The 19,925-nt window shown below is 41.9% G+C and overlaps 1 protein-coding gene across 2 annotated transcripts in view; it reads left to right on the plus strand.

Annotated features, from left to right (window-relative positions):
- The first annotated feature begins 6,894 nt into the window (after nucleotides 1–6,894).
- The window catches only part of LOC137353276 (myosin-9-like), a 230,608-nt gene continuing 217,577 nt past the window's right edge, over nucleotides 6,895–19,925 (plus strand). For both annotated transcript variants that reach the window (XM_068019373.1, XM_068019374.1), the window contains exon 1: nucleotides 6,895–7,075. The gene's annotated coding sequence lies outside the window, so the exon portion shown is untranslated. The remainder of the gene's footprint in view (nucleotides 7,076–19,925) is intronic.

Raw genomic sequence — 19,925 nt, forward strand, 5'->3', positions numbered from 1 at the left:
GCCGAAGGGCCTGTTTCAGTGCTGTATCTCTAAACTAAACTAAACACAACACCCATTACAGTTTTAGATCCTTTTCTGTTCCTCAATTCCACCCATAAGATCTCCACTGGATGCTTTCCCCTCATTATATCCTCCCTCACCAATGAGGTGATATTATTTCTAATCAGTAAGGCTACTCCAACCCCTCTGCCATTTTCCCTGTCCCTCCTGTAAACTTTATAACCAGGTATGTTTAGTTCCCAGTCCCGACCATCCTGCAGCCACGTCTCCGCAATGGCCACCACATCATAATTTTCCATTTGAATTTGCGCCTGCAGTTCATCTAGTTTATTTCTTACACTCTGTGCATTTGTATATAGAACTCTTATTTGGGCTATACCCCCTAACCTGTCCCTCAGCACTGATGCTTTATTCGCCTTTTTATTATTTCTCTCTTCTGGTTTAATCAGTATACTTCTTGCAGTTTGGTAACAATCAGCCTCACCACTAACCTGCACTCCTACCTTCTCCTTTAACTTCCTGTTTTTCCATGCAGCTGAACCCTCCCCCCCTTTTATTTAAGACGCTCCTTAAAACCTACTTCTTGGACCAAACTTTTTCTCACATGTCCTGATATTTCTTTTGATAATTGTCTTGTGAAGCACCTTGGGACATTTTACCACATTAAAGGGGCTATATAAATGCAAGTTGTTGTTGTTGTTTGATTGTGATGAGGAGCAGGAATGATGGGTGAACGGGACTTGGTGCGAGTTAGGATATGGGCAGCAGAGTCTTGGATGAGTTCAAATTTGTGGAGGGAGAAAGATGGGATGCCAGCCAAAAGAGCATTGGAATAGGCAATGAAGGTGTGGATGAGGGTTTCAGCAGCAGATAAGTTCAGGTGAAAGGTCACACAGACCTGAAATGTTAATTCTGTTTTTCTCTCCACAGATACTTCCTGACTTGCTGAGTATTTCCAGCATTTTGTCTTTTTGTTTCAGATTTCCAGCATCCGCAGTATTTTGCACCTTCACGAGAGTTTCCAGAGGAAAAAAATGGTCTACAATAAGGCATTGAAGAGTTAATGCTTTTTCCCTCTGGATAAAACTACTCTTTCATAGCTACACCAAATGTAATTATCTTTTAGTTACGCTGTTTCTGAGGTCTGTATTTCCCAGAAGGGACTGAAGTTTTCAAACTGTAATTCTCTGAGGGCTGCCTTCATATATGCAGGAGTGTGATGCCAGACTCCCAAAACACCATAATATACCAAAGTACATCAGATGGTAAAGGTTCTGATCCACACCGCAAACTCTGCTCTTAGCTGTGATGCAACTTAGGTATTTCCCTTGCATTGGAGAATCGAAGAAATGAATGCAACAGAGAAGAAGAAATTACCATTAAAACATGGATGGGGGAATCTCTCTGCTGAACAGAACTTGCTTTGTCTGTGGCTGATTTGAGCTTGTCTAATGCAGGCCACTTGCAGTGCCCCACTGTCACCCTAGCTGAGATTGGGTAATTCACCCAGATAAGGGATCAAACCAGTACACAGCTCCTGAAATGGCTCAGTTGATGAAAGCAGTGAATAGGTGAGCAATATAGACCAGGTCTGTGCTGAGTTGGTTGATCTCAGCCTGAGTGACAGTAAGAGTGATACTACTGACCTCAGGGTTAGATAGTTAGAAAAAAAAGCTGGATTTCCACTGCAGTAACTAGGAATGTCAGATCTTTCTCAGCTGTGATGTTCCTCACATTGGAATAACCTGCTGACACTGACCATCCAGATTCATGCATGAAGAAAGGTTAGTTGGATGAGGTACTGGGGGTATCTCCCCAATAGTAGTCTAGCCGCTTCAGGTAAGAAGAGAGAAAAAGGAGAAAAGGAAAACAACGCTTGGACCATCTTAAATAAAAAGAGAAAGTGCTGGAAATACTCAGCAGGTCTGGCAGCATCTGTGGAGAGAGAAACAGAGTCAACGTTTCAGGTCTGTGACTTTTCATCACCTTGTCCCACCTTCCTTGAATGTCTCAGTACCACAGCAGTGAGTGGATTTTCCCACTGAGACATTAGGATGCCTACTATCACTCTTCTACAGACAGGTCTATACTTCTGAGCTCAAGCCAGAATAAATGATGGATAAATAACAAAGTGTGAATGATCACAATAGGAATACACCTTTCCTTTCCTTGATGCCAGTATGGCTCAGTTGCTAAAGTTTTTTCATCTTTAAGTCTTGAGTTCAAGGCTTGCTCCAGGGCTTCAGCGCATAATCTAGGCTGACACTTCATACAGCACTGAGGGAGTGTTGCATTGTTGGAGGTGTCATATTTCAGATCAGATGTTAACCTGAGGCCCAGCCTACCTCTGAAGGTGGATCATTGGATGAAAGGTCACAGTCCTGAAAGTTTAACTCTGTTTACCTCTCCACAGATGCTGCCTGAGCTGCTGAGTTTTTCCAGTGTTATCTGTTTTTATTTTAGTTCTACTCCCTTGATGGCCTCAAGCTTAAATGTACCATCAGGTACAGTACTGCGCCATACAGATCAGAGGGTCTTAGATTCAATTAATGGTTTGTACCCATGTTAGTGATCTCAGCTAGGTTGCAGTTATAGTACTACAGTTGGCATTTGTGTCCCTGGTCTGTGGAGGGGAATAAGCTGAAGCTCTCGATTTGTGACTTCATGACTTTTGCTGGATATCTGTTGAAAAGATTTTGGCTGTGCTGTTTCCCTCCTCCCTCCCTGCTCCAGCTCACCAATCGGCACCTTGTTCAGGTTGCCATTGGCAATGTGTAAGGCTAGATAGTGAGTGTCTGCAGGCTACTAGATCATGACATCACAGCTGGCTCTGATTCTGTCCTTACCTGATGATTACACAGAAGGGTATTACTTGACTGATTCTTCTCCCCTCACCAATCCCAAATGCACTGCAATACCATTACTTCACCTAACAGCAGGGAACTTCCTGGACACTACAGCTTAACACACAGTGGATTTACTCACAGGGTTACAGTGGGTACAAAGTAGCTGTGTCCTTTCACATTTCTTGATTACAGATCAGCTAAATGACATTCCAATCATTTTACCAGGATCACGACACTCTGCAACATCATCATATAGGAAGGACTGTTTACTTGTAAGTAGTTAGTGAAAAAATAAATTTAAGGAATGGACTTTAACGCCATGGTGCCTGACAGCATGCAATTAGATTGATTTATAATCATGTTATCACAAAATAAATGCCACAAACCTAAACCTACCAAATAGAACACCGTCATTGTGTTCCACTGGCTGTTTGTTAATCACTTAATCCTCGGCTGGTGCTACCGTTGTTAGTTGCAGGATGCCTACTGGCTGCCAGGCTGAAATCCAATATCATGGCACAAACCAGAAGCAAATCTAGGACCTTTAGGTTTGTATGGCATAGTGCTACACTTTGTGGTGCCTTTATCCATTATGCCTTAGCTACTTAGGAGGATTATTACAAGTGATATAGGATAGAATGTAGACCTGTGGAGTTATAAGCTATTGTAACTGACCAGGATAGGCATTGTATGCTTGCAAGAAAGGATTGAATAGTGGAAATTAACTCACCATTTGAAATTGAAGTCTTACCAGCCTATATGCTGGTCATACTGATTTATGATAACTTTATTATGTTGTTCAAATGGGTTTTTCTTTAACAGTTGAGGTATTTCGTTGAAAAGCTAAACCTCTAGTGTCAAGGTTGAAAATAGGAAGAGAGAAGGCAAAATAAATCAGGATGTAGTGATTAGTTGATGCCAACTGTGGGTTTCAAATATATATCCAATTTGCTTCTAAATAATGTTATAATTTGCCACAATAATCACTTGTAATAAAGCATTCCACATTTTAATAAACCTCTGGGTGAAATGTGACCAAAAATTTATATTTATATAGGGTCTTTCCTGTAATAAAACGTCCCAAAACACTTTCCAGGAGCATTAGAAAAGAAAGCATGCCACCGAGCCACAAAAGGAGATATTAACTCAGATGATCAAAAGTTTGGTCAAGGAGGTAGGTTTTAGACAGTGTCTTAAAGGAGGAAAGGGAGGTGGAGAGGTATAGGGAGGGTATTCCAGAGCTTGGGGCCTAGGCAAAATGAAAGCGTGGCCACCAATGGTGCAGTGATTAAAAATCAGGGATCCACAAGAGGCCAGAATAGAGGAGCAGAGATATCTTGGAGAGTTGTGGGGCTGGAGGAGAACACAGAGACAGGGAGGGCAAGGCCATGGAGGGATTTGAAAACAAAGATAAGAATTTTATATTCAAGATGTTGCTTGACCGGGTGCCAATGTAGGTCAGCAAGCACAGGGGTGATAGGGGAACGGGACTTGGTGCGAGTTAAGATACAGGCAGTAGAGTTTTGGATGACCTCAAGTTTATGGAGAGCAGAATGTAGGAGACCAGCCAGGAGTACACTGGAATTGTCAAGTATAGAGGTAACGAAGGTATGAATGAGGGTTTCAGCAGCAGATAAGCTGAGGTAGGTGCGAAGTCAGGTGATGTTATGGAGGTGGAAATAGGCAGTTTTAGTGATGGCATGAATATGAGCTCGGAAGCTGATCTCGGGTCAGATGTGACAATAAGGTTGCAAGCGGACTGGCTTAATCTCAGACTGTTGCCAGGGAGAGGAATGGAGTTGTTAGCTAGGGAAGGGAGTTTGGAGCGGGGACCAAAGCCAATGGCATCAGTCTTCCCAATATTTAACTGGAAGAAATTTCTGCTTATCCAGTATCAGATGTCAGATAAGCAGTATCATAACTTAGCGACAGTGGAGGAGACAAGAGAAGTGGTGATGAGGTAGAGCTGAGTGTTGTCAGTATATATGTGAAAACTAACGCCGTGCTTTTGGATGATGTCGCTGAGGGGCAGCAGGTAGACAAGAAATAGGAGGGGGCCAAGGATAGACTCTCGGGGATCCCAGAGATAACAGTGTGAGAGCAGGAAAAGAAGCCATTGCAAGTGATTTCCTGGCTATGATTAGATAGCTAAGAATGGAAACAGCTGAGAGCAGTCCCACCCAACTGGACGACAGTGGAGAGGCATTGGAGGAGGATGGTGTGGTCAGCCATTGCAGACAGGTTGAGAAGGATGAGGAGGGAAAGTTTACCCTTGTCACAGCCATAGGATTTCATTTGTGACTTTGATAAGAGCTGTTTTGGTATGGCGCAGAGGCGGAAACCTGATTAGAGGGATTCAAACATGGAGTTCTGGGAAAGATGGGAATGGGTGTGAGGCGACAACATGTTCAAGGACTTTGGAGAGGAAAGGGAGGTTGGAGATGGGATGGTAGTTTGCAATGGTGATGGAGACAAGGGTACAAAGTAATCTGTCTTCCCTCTGAGTTCTTCTCATGATAATTCAGAGTTTAAGCTCCCTTGTTGATTCCCCAAGTAGTGACCATAATATCTCTATTTACTGTCTCAAATTATTGCATAATTTTGAGAACCTCCATTAGATTTCACTTTAACCTTCTCTATTCCAGTGAAAATGTCCCACTTCTTGATGTGTCCTAGTGACTTTGGCGTGTCCTTTTCACAGCTTGAATATCTTTATCATGGGGTGCCCAGAGCTGCTTTGCAATTTAACAGCAGGGAAAAAGTAAATTTGGAAAATTAAATTTATATTACATTGCAAGAGTAGGGGAAGAGCCATAGGTTCGAATGAATAAAAGGCAAATTTAGGACTGTTAACATGAAGTTATTTTTCACACAAAGTGTGATTGATACATGGAACAGATTCCTGAGTGCAGCAGTGTTAGCAAAAACCCTGCATTGGTTCAAGAATCAATTGGATGCTGCTATGGGAGAGGAAACATTCAAGTCATTCTGGATGGGTGAATTAACATAGACCAAATACCCTTTCACATCTGTAGTCTTGTGATTCTGTGAAGTGTGACCTAAACAACTGAACATCTTGGGGTGGAAATTCGTCTTGGCCACTGGCAGAAAGCGGGCGGTATCGGATCATCTGTCTGTTTCCCGCAGTGCAACAAGGATTACACTTCAAAAAGTACATTTTTGGCTGTAAAGTGCTTTGCGATGTCCAGTCATCATGAAAGGCACTATGTAAATGCAAGTCTTTTTTGTTATACGCAGTGCCTGATGTTTAATTCCATTGATTGTAATGGAACTGAATATCAGGCGATGCGTAAAGTGAGCAGCTGGCCCGCTACCGCCCGTTTCACGCCACCGCCCGAGATGAATTTTTATACCTCAAATCTTTGAAATATTCAATATCCCAGAATCTTTGTCCTTTTTGCCATTTTCTATGTATACTGGCATCTGTAAAGATCAATATATTTGCCCTCCTAGATCTGTTTGCCTCCACTTCTGTGAAGAATTATAACATTTAAGGTATATTTATTTTCACTCCTTCACATTTCTCTGCATCTACAACCAATCTATCGGCTCCACTAACTTATGTCCCACATTCTTTCTACCTCAGTTTTGAAATGGCCCTAACTTGCTGTCAGCAAACTTCTTTGCCATATCTTTGGCATCTCTACATAGAAAATGGAAAAGGTGGGTGATTGGATCTTGTCACATTTTACCATCCTTCTTCCATTATCAATTTGGATCTTCAAGCAAAGTAAGTCAGGAGCTACCAATCCCTTCATTTCGCTCACTTTTTCCCCCCTGCCCTTCGGCATTGGTTAGAGAAAGTGTCGCTCAATCTTTTATCTCATGCGCCAAAAAAATGACTGCAGCGCCGCTGCTTCGCTTCAGCCGGTGGGAGAGGGAGCCGACCGATGGAAGAGGGTCCGTTGTCTTATTCGTCAGGAGTGCTGACGCTCAACAAGACGCTGCTGCCCTATTGGTTGGAGGTGGGGGTTTTGGCTGGCGTGTTGACGTCATTGCTGGGCGGGGCGGGAGTTTGGATGCTGCACTAACGGCTGGTGCGCGAGCTGCAGTTGGAGAGCTCGAGCTACCGTGAGGCAGACAATCTGAGAGACGGATAAGCGGCGGAGAGCTTTCATTTTAATTAGATTTGGCAAAAACTATAAGCAAAATCCACAGATTTTAATTCCGAAAGGCGAAAGCATTCGAAAAACGCCTGAATCCCGGAGGTAAGAGGCAAAAAAAAAAATCTGAACTTATTTGTGGTCGATTTATTGGTGAAGCGGAAAGGGGAGAGAAACCAGGAAGAGAGTCAGACACCGGGCTGGGCCGGCGCGCTCGCCACAGGCAATCTCTCGTTCTTCTGTCATTTAAATGCTTTTTGTAAAAGATAAAAAGCAGAAGTTCAGCGGGCAGCCCTTGTTCTATTGAGCCATCATGCTGAAGAAAATTAGATTTAAAAAAAAACCAAACTTTATAATCTGTAAGAGAATCAAGTTTTAATTTTCTGTTGGAACTTGCGTGAAGTATTGTTAATGCATACAAGGAAATTATCATTTGCAATTTTTAAACTTGTGAAAGTCAAGCGACAGGTAGCATGGAAACCGCCCTTGGTGTTGCAGCCCATGTAGAAATGGGCTTGGCTTCCGCTTCTTTGGCTGCATGAGCTTCCTGCCCCTTTTGTGAAAAAAAATTAAATGTGATTTCCTCTATCAATCCAAATTCTATCTCTCCCCCCCCATAGTAATTTTGTAAGATTGCAATCTGCAAGTCTGATTATATCCCTAGAATGTGGAGTGCTGCTCAAAGGGCACTCAGCATCTATTTTTCATTGACTTAATATAAAGCAGAATAACCCTGCCTCACTTACAGAGCTGTCCTATCTGAAATAACTTTGGTGTCTTTTAACTTGCACAATTGTGTCCTGTTCAAGTGCAGTAGTGAAAAGCTGCTTTTTTGAAATTAAAAGAATTCTAAGTCTTCCAATTTAATCTACACCCCGCCCCCCCCCTCCCTGTGCATATCCTCCACATGGCATAAAATGTTGCTGTTACTATACTTCGTATAGCTCATTCCAAAAATGAATGCCTGAGCAAGATGTTTCCTGCTTTGGAAAAGGAGAATGTTGTGTATAGAGAAAGTAGACTGGGGTACCACAGTGGTGTAACCAGAATACAGCCTGGAAGTAGTGTACCAATTTTAGTGAGAACAAATATAACTTCCTTTAAACCTGTTAATTTTTTTTCTATGAACTGTGCATTACATATTTCCTCAAATTGGATTATGGTCTGGAGGAGTTGAAAAAGAGGAAGCTTAAATAGCATGCAGTATTTTTATGAAAAAAAGTTGTAGGTGGGTTCTTTACACTGCTTTGTTAAAGTGGTGTAATCGCTGCGTACTCTGCTTTACCTTCTGAGGATTCTTGAGGGCTTTACTGCATGCACTATAGCCCCACCCAGTTTGAAGTGTGAGACAGTGTAATGTAAGTAGAGAATGATTCATGGGGAAGTGTGCTGATAACTTACAAAAGCTTTCCTGTTAGCTGGCCAGTAAATGTTACTGGAATTTGTAAACATTACTGCTTAAAATTTCTGGTAGCAGCTTACCCTGCCTACTGGTGAAGTGTACATTTTTAGAGGTTCAGGATATTAAAAGTCTTGAATATTTCTAAAAGGCATACTATTTTATACTGTTTCTAGTACTAAGAATAATGCAGTAGTGGAATGCTTGCCAAGGGTCAGTTGCCCCTTGTGTGCTGTTTTCTAATAGTGTGGTCATTCCATTGAAATGAAAAAGAATACATTACCTCCAGAAATTGAAATCATCCTAGCTCACACTAAATCATCTTCACCCGTCACCCCATGCTTGTTGATCTGTGATGGCTTCTGATCCAGCAATGTCCCTAATTTAAAATTCTCATCTTAGTTTTCAAATCCCTCTGTGGCCTCTCTTCTCTTCCCCACCCCCCACCTCAATTTCTAATCATCTCCAGCCTTGCAACCCTCAGATCTCTGCACTCTTTCAATTCTACCCTCTTGTGCATCCCCAATTTTCACTTCTTTGCCATTGACAGCCATGCCTTCGGCTTCCTGAACACAAAGCTCTGGACTTCTCTCCCTAATCCTCTCCTCTGTATCTCTCCCTCCTCTAAGATGCTCATTAAAACCTTCCTCACATCCGTCTTAATATGTTGCGTGACTTGGTGTCAAATTTTGTCTAACGTTCCTGTGATGTGCCTTGGGAAGTTTCACTGTTAAAAACACCAAATAAATGCAAATTATCTGCAAGACTTGTTATTTTGAGTCCAGATGGCAGTGCTTGTCTTCTTTCAAAATGGTATGTGAATCCTCAAATATTGTAAGTGGGTAGCCACCCATTAACATGTTTGAGAGCAGTCAATAATTTTAACCAGAGGAGAATGCTGTAAAAAGCCCTTGCTGTTTTCCAATGTGGTGAAGGGTGTTTGACATTTGTTCTGTTGGCTTTTCAGAAAGTACTGAAGAGCATATATTTTTGCAGCTTGAACATTTTATAATTATTGAGGTGCTGACACCATGTTCTGTAGTAATTGGCTCTCTATGAAAATGTTTGACAAGAAGTAAGTTAACTACTCCCATTTTAAAGTGGTGCCTGAAGTGGTGGTAGAGGCAGGAACCCTCACAACAATTAAGTATTTAGATTAGCACTTTAAACGCCATAGCATACTAGGCTACGGGCCAAGTGCTGGAAAATGGGACGAGAGTAGTTAGGTGTTTGACGGTCAGCACAGACACGATGGGCCTGTTTCTGTGCTGTATAACTCTATGACTCTAAATTTGCAAGCAATTACATTATTTAAATTGGAGTAGCTTTTGAACAAACTATAGCGTTTCCGGGTATTATGCACTTGGAAGAGAAATTTAGTAGTCAAAAAATAAAATCGTAAAACACTATATAGAAAGCAAACCTGTGCATCTTGCATGAAACAAAGTAGGGCTACAGATAACAATATTACCATATGTCATCAGTGTACAAGTTGTCCAAACTCCTTTTTTGATCTCTTCTGTGACTTCCAAGTTTCTAGGGCATTAAGGTGTGGCAGGGTGCTCAGGAATGTAAGGCAGTGTTTTGACTTGTTCCTGATATGCATTCTATCTTGTATGTGTACTGTCTTGCTTTGTCTTTCATTCTGGAAAAAAAAGAGGGGAAGGAGAAGAGGGGGGAGAAAAGAGAAGACTGGAGTTGGAAAGAATTTTATTTGTATTGATCTGTACAGGGTGAAGTATTCTAAAATTTGATGTCCGTGCACCAGTCTTGATAGTATTTTGTATTATAGTAGAAAACTATTGAACCTAAAGTGTTTAAAATGGCATCTATATACAAAATAGACGGTGGTGTGCAAATAGCTAATGGGAGAAAGTATGTGAACTTTATCTTTTGAAAATGTAAAAAAAAGTAAGGTGAACTAACTCTTACATTATTCAATTTTCTTCCTTGCTAAAAGTAGTGAATTATGCTGGTTGCCAATAACCTCTGGTACCTTTCCCAGGTGATGCATGCTGCTGAGAGTCTAGACGCGAGTTGCGTTGACATGGGAAAGAATGGCAAAGAGGTCCTGTCAAATAAGTATCAGGACTTAGTAGTTATTTTGCTTTGAAAAAGAGGACCTCACTGGTTGTAATCTCAAGATTGCTAACAGACCTGCATGCTAATTGGCGTAAGGATAGACAGATCAGGAAAATGAATGTGTGACTGAGTGTGGTGTAGGAAGCAGAGATTCCCTTTAATGGGGCACTGGCACCATGACTGAGACGGGCTGCAACTGAACTGCAATGGTACCAAGGTCCTATCGGAAAGGAGAGGGCTGTACAAATGACTTTAAACTAGTAATACCTGGAGTGGGAGAGAGACGTCTGGTGAAAATATCAGTAGCCTGAAGATAATCAAGTTTTAAACTAAGTACAGTACTCAGTTGTGGAAAGCGAGCCTATTGCAGTTACCTGTTGACTATCCTGTGTGATGTGCCCAAATTTTCAGCAGCATCTTGTATTCTGTAAAGAGATTACAATTATAAGTACAATGCTGAACAGTGGAAATGCAGAAAAATTAAATCTCCTTCAGAAGCCATGAGCCCTCGTTCAAATTTATTGCATGCCAAGAGCGAGAGTCTAGAAGGTTGTGTTGCATGCCCGGTGCCAGGGTCGGGACATCTACTCGGGGCTGGAGAGGAACGTTTCAGTGTGAGGGGGAGGATCCAGTTGCTGTGGTCCACATGGGTGCTAACAACTTAGATAGGACTAGGAACGAGGTTCTGCATAGAGTGTATGAGCAGGTAGGGACTAAATTTAAAAAGCAGAACCTCAAAGGTTCTGGATTATTACCTGAACCACAAGCAAATTGGCGTAGGGTAAATAAGATTAGAGAAGTGAATGCATGGCTCAAAGACTGGTGTGGTAGAAACGGGTTTCGATTCATGGGGCACTGGCACCAGTAATGGGGACAGTGGGAGCTGTACCATTGGGATGGTCTTCACCTAAACCTTGCTGGGACTAGTGTTCTGACAAGTAGTATAACTAGGGCCTTAGAGAGGGCTTTAAGTAGTGGGGGTGGGGTGGGATTGTGTGAGGGGACATGTGGTAAATCAAAAGGAAACAACGAGATAATAGAGCAGGGTAGCGACTTGGGTAATAACCAGAGTGTGGCAGGAAGGGACAGAGCGTACAAACGTAAGACTGTACCAGCAGATAAGGCCAAAGATTGTAGAAATGGTAAAAAGACAGTTAAAAGCTCTGTATCTGTGCACAGCATTTGTAACAGAATGGATAAATTGTTAGCACAGGTAGAAATAAATATGTGTGACCTGATAACCATTACAGACATATGGTTGCAAGGTGACCAAGGATGGAACCTAAATATTATAGGGTATTTGACATTTTGTAAAGAAAGGAAGCTAGGAAAAGGTGGTGGGGTAGTTTTGTTAATTAAGGATGTCATTAGTACAACAGCGAGAGATGACTCTCGCTTGGAAGAGCAAGATGTAGAATCAGTTTGGGTAGAGATAAGAAATGGGAAAAGTAAGAGGGCACCTGTGGAGTAGTTCATAGGCCACTTAACAGTTGCTACTCTGCAGGACAGAGTATACAGGAAGAGGGTGTTGCAGTGGTTAGCACCGCAGCCTCGCCGCTCCAGCAACCCGGGTTCGATTCTGGGTACTGCCTGTGTGGAGTTTACAAGGTCTCCCTGTGACTGCGTGGGTTTTCGCCGGGTGCTTCGGTTTCCTCCCACAGCCACAGACTTGCAGGTTGATGGGTAAATTGGCCATTATAAATTTCCCCTAGTATAGGTAGGGGAATTGAGGGAAGGTGGGGATGTGGTAGGAATATGGGATTAATGTAGGATTAGTATAAATGGGTGGTTGATGGTTGGCACAGACTAGGTGGGCCAAAAGGGCCTGTTTCAGTGCTGTATCTAAATAAATAAATGGGGTGTGTAAGAAAGGTCAGTCGTCATTGGTGACCTTAATTTACATATAGATTGGGTGAATGAGATTGGCAAGGTAGCCTGGAAAATGAGTTCATAGTGTATTTGGGACACTTTCTTAGAGCAATATGTTCTAGAGCCAACTAAGGAGCAGGCTATTCTAGACCTGGTAATATGCAATGAGACAGGATGAGTCAATAACCTCATGGTAAAGGAGACTCCAGGTGACAGCAATTATAACATAATAGAATTTCACGTTCAGTTTGAAAGGGAGAAGTGTGGGTTTAAGACTAGTGTTTTAAACCTAAATAAATGTAATTACAAGGGTATGAAGGCAGAGCTAGCTAAAGTGAACTGGGAAACTAGGCTAAAAGGTAGGATGGTAAAGATGCAGTGGCAGACTTCTAAGGAGATATTTAATAACTCAGCAAAGTTTTATCCTAGTGAGAAAGATTCTTTGGGAAGGGTGCTTCATCTGTAGCGAAATAAGAGTTAGGGATGGTATCAAATTAAAAGAAACACTAAGTATTGGCAAAGATTAGTGGTAGGTCAGAAAATTGGACAGATTTTAAGAATGATGAAAAAATAATTGAGGGACAAAGCACAGTATGAGAGAAAACTAGCTAGTAATATAAAATTAAGTTTCTACAAGTATTTAAATAGGAAAAGAGTAAAGCTAGAGTTGGTCCTCTAGATAGAGATTCTGGGGAATTGATGGAAAAACAAGAAAATGGCAGAGGTGTTGAACAGGTATATTTTTGTCTGTTTTCACTGTAGAAGACTTAGAAAACTTGTGAAAGATAATTGAAAATCAAGAGGTGAAAGGGATGGAGGAACTTAAAACAATCCCCATCACCAGGGAAAAGGTGCTGGGAAAAGTATTAAACTTAAAGGCTAACAAGTCCCCAAGACCAGATGGCCTGCATCTTAGGGTCTTAAAAGAAGTGGTTGCAGAGACAGTTATAATTGTTACATTCTAATCTTCCAAAATTGCTTGGATTCTGGAAAGGTCCTGGTGGATTGGAAAATTGCAAATGTAAACCTTTATTCAAGAAAGGAGGGAGACAGAAAGCAGGAAACTATAGGCCAGTTATCCTAGCATCTGTCATAGTGAAATTACTAGAATCCATTATTAAGGAGGTTATAGCAGGATACTTAGAAAATCGTAATGGGATCAGACAGAGTCAACATGGTTTTGTGAAAGGGAAATCATGTTTAACTAATTTATTAGAGTTTTTCGAGGAAGTAACAAGCAAAGTGAATAATGGAGAACCTGTAGATGTGGTGTACTTAGATTTCCAAAAGACATTTGATAAGGTGCCACATCATAGGTTACTACTCAAGATAAGAGCACGTATTAGCATAGACAAAGGACTGGTTAGCCATCAGGAAGCAGAGTAGAAAAAAAATGGGTCTTTTTTGGGTTTGCAAACTAATTAGTAGAGTTCCACAGGGATCAGTGCTGGCGCCTCAAATATTTACAGTTTATATCAATGACTTGGATGAAGGGACCAAATGTATGATCACTAAATTTGGCGATGACATCAAGATAGGAAGGAAAATAAGTTGTCGAGACTAAAAAAGGATATGGATAGGTTAAGTGAGTGGACAAAATTTGGCAGATGAAGTATAATGTGGGAAAATGTAAACTTGTCCACTTCTACAGGAAGAATAGAAAAGCTGTATACTATTTAAATGGAGAGAGATTGCAGTACTTGGTACAGAGGAATCTGCATGTCCCAAAAAGCTAGCATGCAGGTACAAGAAGTGACTAGGAAGGCACGTGGAATTTTGGCATTTACTGCAAGGGGAATAGAGTATAAAAATAAGAAAGTTTTACTGCAGGTGTTCAGGGCCTTGGTGAGACCACATCTGGAGTACTGTGTACAGTTTTGGTCTCCTTATTTGAAAAAGGATATCATTGCATTAAAAGCAGATCAGAGAAGGTTCACTTGACTAATTCTGGGCTTGAAGAAAGGTTGAACAGGTTGGGCCAATGTTGGAGTTTCAAAGAATGAGGGGTGATCTTAGTGAAACATGCAAGATCCTGAGGGGACTTGATAAAGTGGATACCGGGAGGATGTTTCCTCTTGTGGGGGAGACTAGAACTAGGGGACACAGTTTAAGAATAAGAGGTCTCCCTTTTAAGACGGATGAGGCAAATTTTTTTTCTCTCAAAAGGTCGTTAGTCTGTGGCATTCTCTTCCCAGAAGGCAGTGGAGGCTGGGTCATTGAACTTGTTCAAGGCTCAGTTAGATAGATTTTTGATAGGTAAGGGAGTCAAGGGTTATTGGGGGCAGACAGGAAAGTGGAGTTGAGACCATAACCAGATCAGCCATTATCTTATCGAATGGCAGAGCAGGCTCGATGGGCCAAATGGCCTATTTTGAAGTCCTATGTTAAAAGGAATTGTGAGTAGAGGTAAGACCAAGGAAAGGAGTAAGGGTAACATAAATGGTCAGGGAGAAGATAGAATTATAGAAGTATAAAATCACTTTTCATTAATCATTTCTTATTTTTAACAAATTGAATTGCCTGTACAGTAATGCATGCCGCATCCGAAACAAAATGGATTGTTGGTAATGATTCGTAGAGAGGAACCAGATGCTGTAGGAATAACTGAAGGAGAGGAATGGGAGTTAAATATTAAAATATGGTGTATTTACAAAGGATAGGAAAGGAAGGAAGAGTAGTTGTGTTAGAGATAACAATGGCAGTAGATAAAAGGACATAGCTAACATGAAGAGAAATAGAATCCATTGATCATGCTAATAGGGGTATATTGCAGACTTAATATTAGAATAGTAGAGGAAAAAATGTTTATGTAAATCTATCAAATGAGTAAAAGACATTGAAGAATAATCATGGTAGATTTCAAATACCTCCAAAAAACTGTCAAGAAGAGGTAGTGAAAGGGAAAAGGGGAATGGTGTTTCTACAGTGTGTGCAGGACTCCTTACGTACATAAGTCCAAGAAGAGAGGAATTACTGCTGGGTCTAGTAATGGGAAATATACCGAACTGATAAGAAAAATAAGCATAGGGAGCATCAAAACAATAGCAATCACAACATATTAAGATTTAAAATTTAAAAAAGATACAAGTAGACTAAAAGCCACAGTTATAAATGCGGGGGAAAACTATTTTGAGGGGATGATGACGAAACACGGCAGTAAATTGGAGAAAATATTGATTTTAAAAAGAAAACTGGCAAATATTTAAAAGATGATCAGTTGAGTTCTAGAGAAGTATATTCCAGTGAAAAAGACCAACTAGCCGATAATGAGACACTGGATAAATTAAGATATAAGCAAAATTGAAACTAAAGAAACAAGCATACACTAAGTACATAGACAATAAAGGAGAGGATTACAAAAGGTAATAAGAGGTTTGGAAAGAAGTCAAAAAAAATATTATGAAGACAGAGGAGTTATGAAATGAGATTATCAAAGATAAAAATAGTGGAGTTTTCTGTAGATGGATCAATAACAAAAGGAAAATTAAGATAAGGATAGGACCATTGAGATGCACAAGATAAAAGCACAGGTAATGAATGAAATGGCAGAAATATGAACAGCTACCTTCCCTCAGTTTTTACTGAGGATGTTAAGACATTTAAGGAAAAAAAGGAAGATAATTGAAATAGACAAATTTAGAGAAGATTAAACCCTGGGTGCAGATGGATTGCATACTTAAATCTAATAAGAGATAGCAGAGGCACCAGTGAAACCTCAATGTTTTTCCATCTCCCTTTTCAAATATAGGAATAAATCCATGGAACTATAGACTGTGGAGAGAGAAACAGAGTTAATGTTTCAGGTCTGTGATCTTTCACCAGAAAGTAAGTCTAAATGGGGTAGAGACACAAAGGGAACTAGATGTACAAATTCATGTGTCATTAAAAGTAGCAACACAGGTTAACAAAGGCATAAAAAGTGCAAACGAAGAATTTTATTTTTTTTATTTATTTAGAGATACAGCACTGAAACAGGCCCTTCGGCCCACTGAGTCTGTGCCGACAAAGAACCACCCATTTATACTAACCCTACAGTAATCCCATATTCCCTACCACCTACCTACACTAGGGGCAATTTACGATGGCCAATATACCTATCACCTGTAAGTCTTTGGCGGTGGGAGGAAACCGGAGCACCTGGCGAAAACCCACGCGGTCACAGGGAGAACTTGCAAACTCCGCACAGGCAGTACCCAGAATTGAACCCGGGTCCCTGGAGCTGTGAGGCTGCGGTGCTAACCACTGCGCCACTGTGGGATTCATTTATTAAAGCGGAGAAGTTGTGTTAAACTTGTATACGAGCTTTGTTAGTCCACACTTGGAGTACAGTGCATGCTTTTGGCCTCAGTTACAAAAAGGATATAGAAGCACTTGGAAAAAGTGGAAAAAAGTTTTAAAGGATGAAGAGCGTGCAACTATCAGGAATCGAATAAGTTGAGGCTTTGGTTTGTCAGAAGTCAAGATGGCCACTAATAAATCCAGTAAGTAATTCAGAAGCAACCTCTTTATAGATTCATAGAATAGTTACGGCATAGGAGGCTATTTGGCCTGTCATCTCTGTGCCGGCTCTCGAAGAGAAACTCAACTAGTGTCGCCCCCCTGCCTTTACCCGGAGAATGGTGAAAATGAAACCTGCTACCACGTGGAATGGTTGAGGCGAGTAACACAGAGGTATTTAAGAGGAAGCTAGAGTGAAATGAAGTAAGGTGTGAGAGGAGGCTGATATGGAGCATGGATACCAACGCTTGGAACTGTTTGGCTGAATGACCTGTTTCTACGCTGCGGAATTCTACATAAACAGTGCTGGCAGATTATATGCATTTTCCCCTCGATGCAGTTGAGACAAATCATTACTTTGCCTGGTGCGTACACGTGTTAATCACTGTGGGTTAAAGGCCTGCTACCCGACCTGAACCCGACGACATGTCGGGTGACTCTTCCGGGTGCGGCTTTTGGGCTTGGGTGGGGCCGGGTCTGGGTCGGACACGCACAATACTACCTTTTGCTTTGCTGGGAGGAAGTGTCAAAATTTGAAAAGCCTGCCTGAGCTGGGAGTCAGTGACATCAAGGAGGGAAACCTTGAAACCAGGCATCCGGACTCCACAGACTGAGTCTGCGCAGTGAGCGTCTCTATGACGTCATCGCACTCATGCTGCAGCTTCCTTTCAGTCCATGAGTGCACTAATGTTCCAGTGGTTGGGTTGGGGTCGGGCGCGGGAAAAAAATGGAAGGACTTGGGCCGGGTCGTTTTTTTTTTCCAGACCCGAGCAGGCCTTTACCGTGGGTTACTGGATCAAGTGAGCATCCTGGCAGTTCCTCCCTTTTTCAACTTGGCAGCAGAGGGCAATTTCTGATCCTCCCACTGTTATGATCAACTTTGGCTAACTGGTCCGGGGACTAAACCTGGGACCTTTCAGCTCTCCATAACTCTGTACCACAGTGCATCAAGTCATCAGTGGAACTCAAAGTTTATAAAAAATACAGCCCATTTTTCCAGAATGTTTGGTCATTACAATTTGCCCTATCCATGGTGAAATGGAACAAAGTGTCTTACCATTGACTTATCAATGACTTGTGATTTTTTTTTTTTTCCCTTTCTCTGGGTTAGCTGGATTAGTGGAAATATTCTGTCACTGTACCAGATATTTCTGTGAAAATAGGGTCCATCTGCAGGTGGGTGAATTGTAGCTGCAGCCTGCTTAAGTATTTATTTTCAAAGTGACTGTGCTCCTTTTGCTTAAATTTTGTTTTGAGTGGTATATTTGGTAAATTGATCATTTTTAAATATCAATACCTTGATTTTTCTTGTAATATTGACATCAAGGCAGCATCTGATTGAAGTCTAGCAAAATTGGTCATTGGTGGAGTGTAGAAAAACCCTCCAGTGACCGTGTTGTACCTGACACAAGCATGATGGTTGTGGTTGTCAGAGGATGGTTCACAGCCACAGGATATCACCATAGGAGTTCCTCAGGGAAACATCACTGGCTCAACCATCTTTAGATGCTTCTTCATTGACCATTCCTCTGCCGTAAGGTCAGGAGTGGGGCTGTATGATAGTGGTGTTCAAAGTACAGCACAGGACCAGGCCATTCGGGCCTCCAAGCCTGCGCAGATCATGATGCCTGTCTAAACTAAATCCTTCTGCACTTCCAGGGTCTGTATCCCTCTATTCCCATCCTATTCATGTATTTGTCAAGATGCCTCTTAAACGTTGCTATCGTACCTGCTTCCACCACCTCCCCCGGCAGCAAGTTCCAGGCATTCACCACCCTCTGTGTAAAAAAAAAAATAACTCGCCTCGCACATCCCCTCTAAACTTTGCCCCTCGCACCTTAAACCTATGTCCCCTAGTAACTTACTATCCATTCTGTCCAAGCCACTCATAACTTTGTAAACCTCTATCAGGTCGCCCCTCCACCTCCGTCGTTCCAGTGAAAACAATCCGAGTTTATCCAACCTCTCCTCATAGCTAATACCCTCCAGACCAGGTAACATCCTAGTAAACCTCTTCTGTACCCCCTCCAAAGCCTCCACATCCTTCTGGTACTGCGGCGACCAGAATTGCATGCAATATTCCAAGTGTGGCCTAACTAAGGTTCTACGCAGCTGCAACATGACTTGCCAATTTTTATACTCTATGCCCCGACCGATGAAGGCAAGCATGCCGTATGCCTTCTTGACTACCTTATCCACCTGCTTTGCCACTTTCAGTGATCTGTGGACCTGTACGCCCAGAACTCTCTGCCTGTCAATACTCCTAAGGGTTCTGCCATTTACTGTATACTCCCCCCTGTATTAGACCTTCCAAAATGCATTACCTCACATTTGCCCGGATTAAACTCCATCTGCCATTTCTCCGCCCAAGTCTCCAACCGATCTGTATCCTCTGACAATCCTCATCACTCCGCAACTCCACCAACCTTTGTCGTCCGCAAACTTACTAACCAGACCAACTACATTTTCCTCCAATCATTTATATATACTACAAACAGCAAAGGTCCCAGCACTGGTCCCTGCGGAACACCACTAGTCACATCCCTCCATTCAGAAAAGCACCCTTCCACTGCTACCCTCTCTTCTATGACCAAGCCAGTTCTGTATCCACCTTGCCAGCTCACCTCTTATCCCATGTGACTTCACCTTTTGTACCAGTCTGCCATGAGGGACCTTGTCAAAGGTTTTACTGAAGTCCATGTAGACAACATCCACTGCCCTTCCTTCATCAATCATCATCATCGCTTCCTCAAAAAACTCGATCAAGTTAGTGAGACATGACCTCCCCTTCACAAAACCATGTTGCCTCTCGCTAATAAGTCTGTTTGTTTCCAAGTGGGAGTAAATCCTGTCCCGAAGAATCCTCTCCAATAATTTCCCTACCACTGACGTAAGGCTCACCGGCCTGTAATTTCCTGGATTATCCTTCTTAAACAAAGGCACAACATTGGCTACAGGTGACGTCCCAGAGGACTGGAGAATAGCCAATGAGGATGCAAAGATTTCTGTCAAGGCCCCAGCAATTTCTTCAGTTCAATTCACACCTCTTCTAATAATAAGGTAGAGTGTAACAGGTTCTAGATGACATCCAGGTGTCCCAGATTTTGA

Source organism: Heterodontus francisci, chromosome 41, assembly GCF_036365525.1.
Source record: "Heterodontus francisci isolate sHetFra1 chromosome 41, sHetFra1.hap1, whole genome shotgun sequence".
In the NCBI taxonomy this organism is placed as follows: domain Eukaryota; kingdom Metazoa; phylum Chordata; class Chondrichthyes; order Heterodontiformes; family Heterodontidae; genus Heterodontus; species Heterodontus francisci.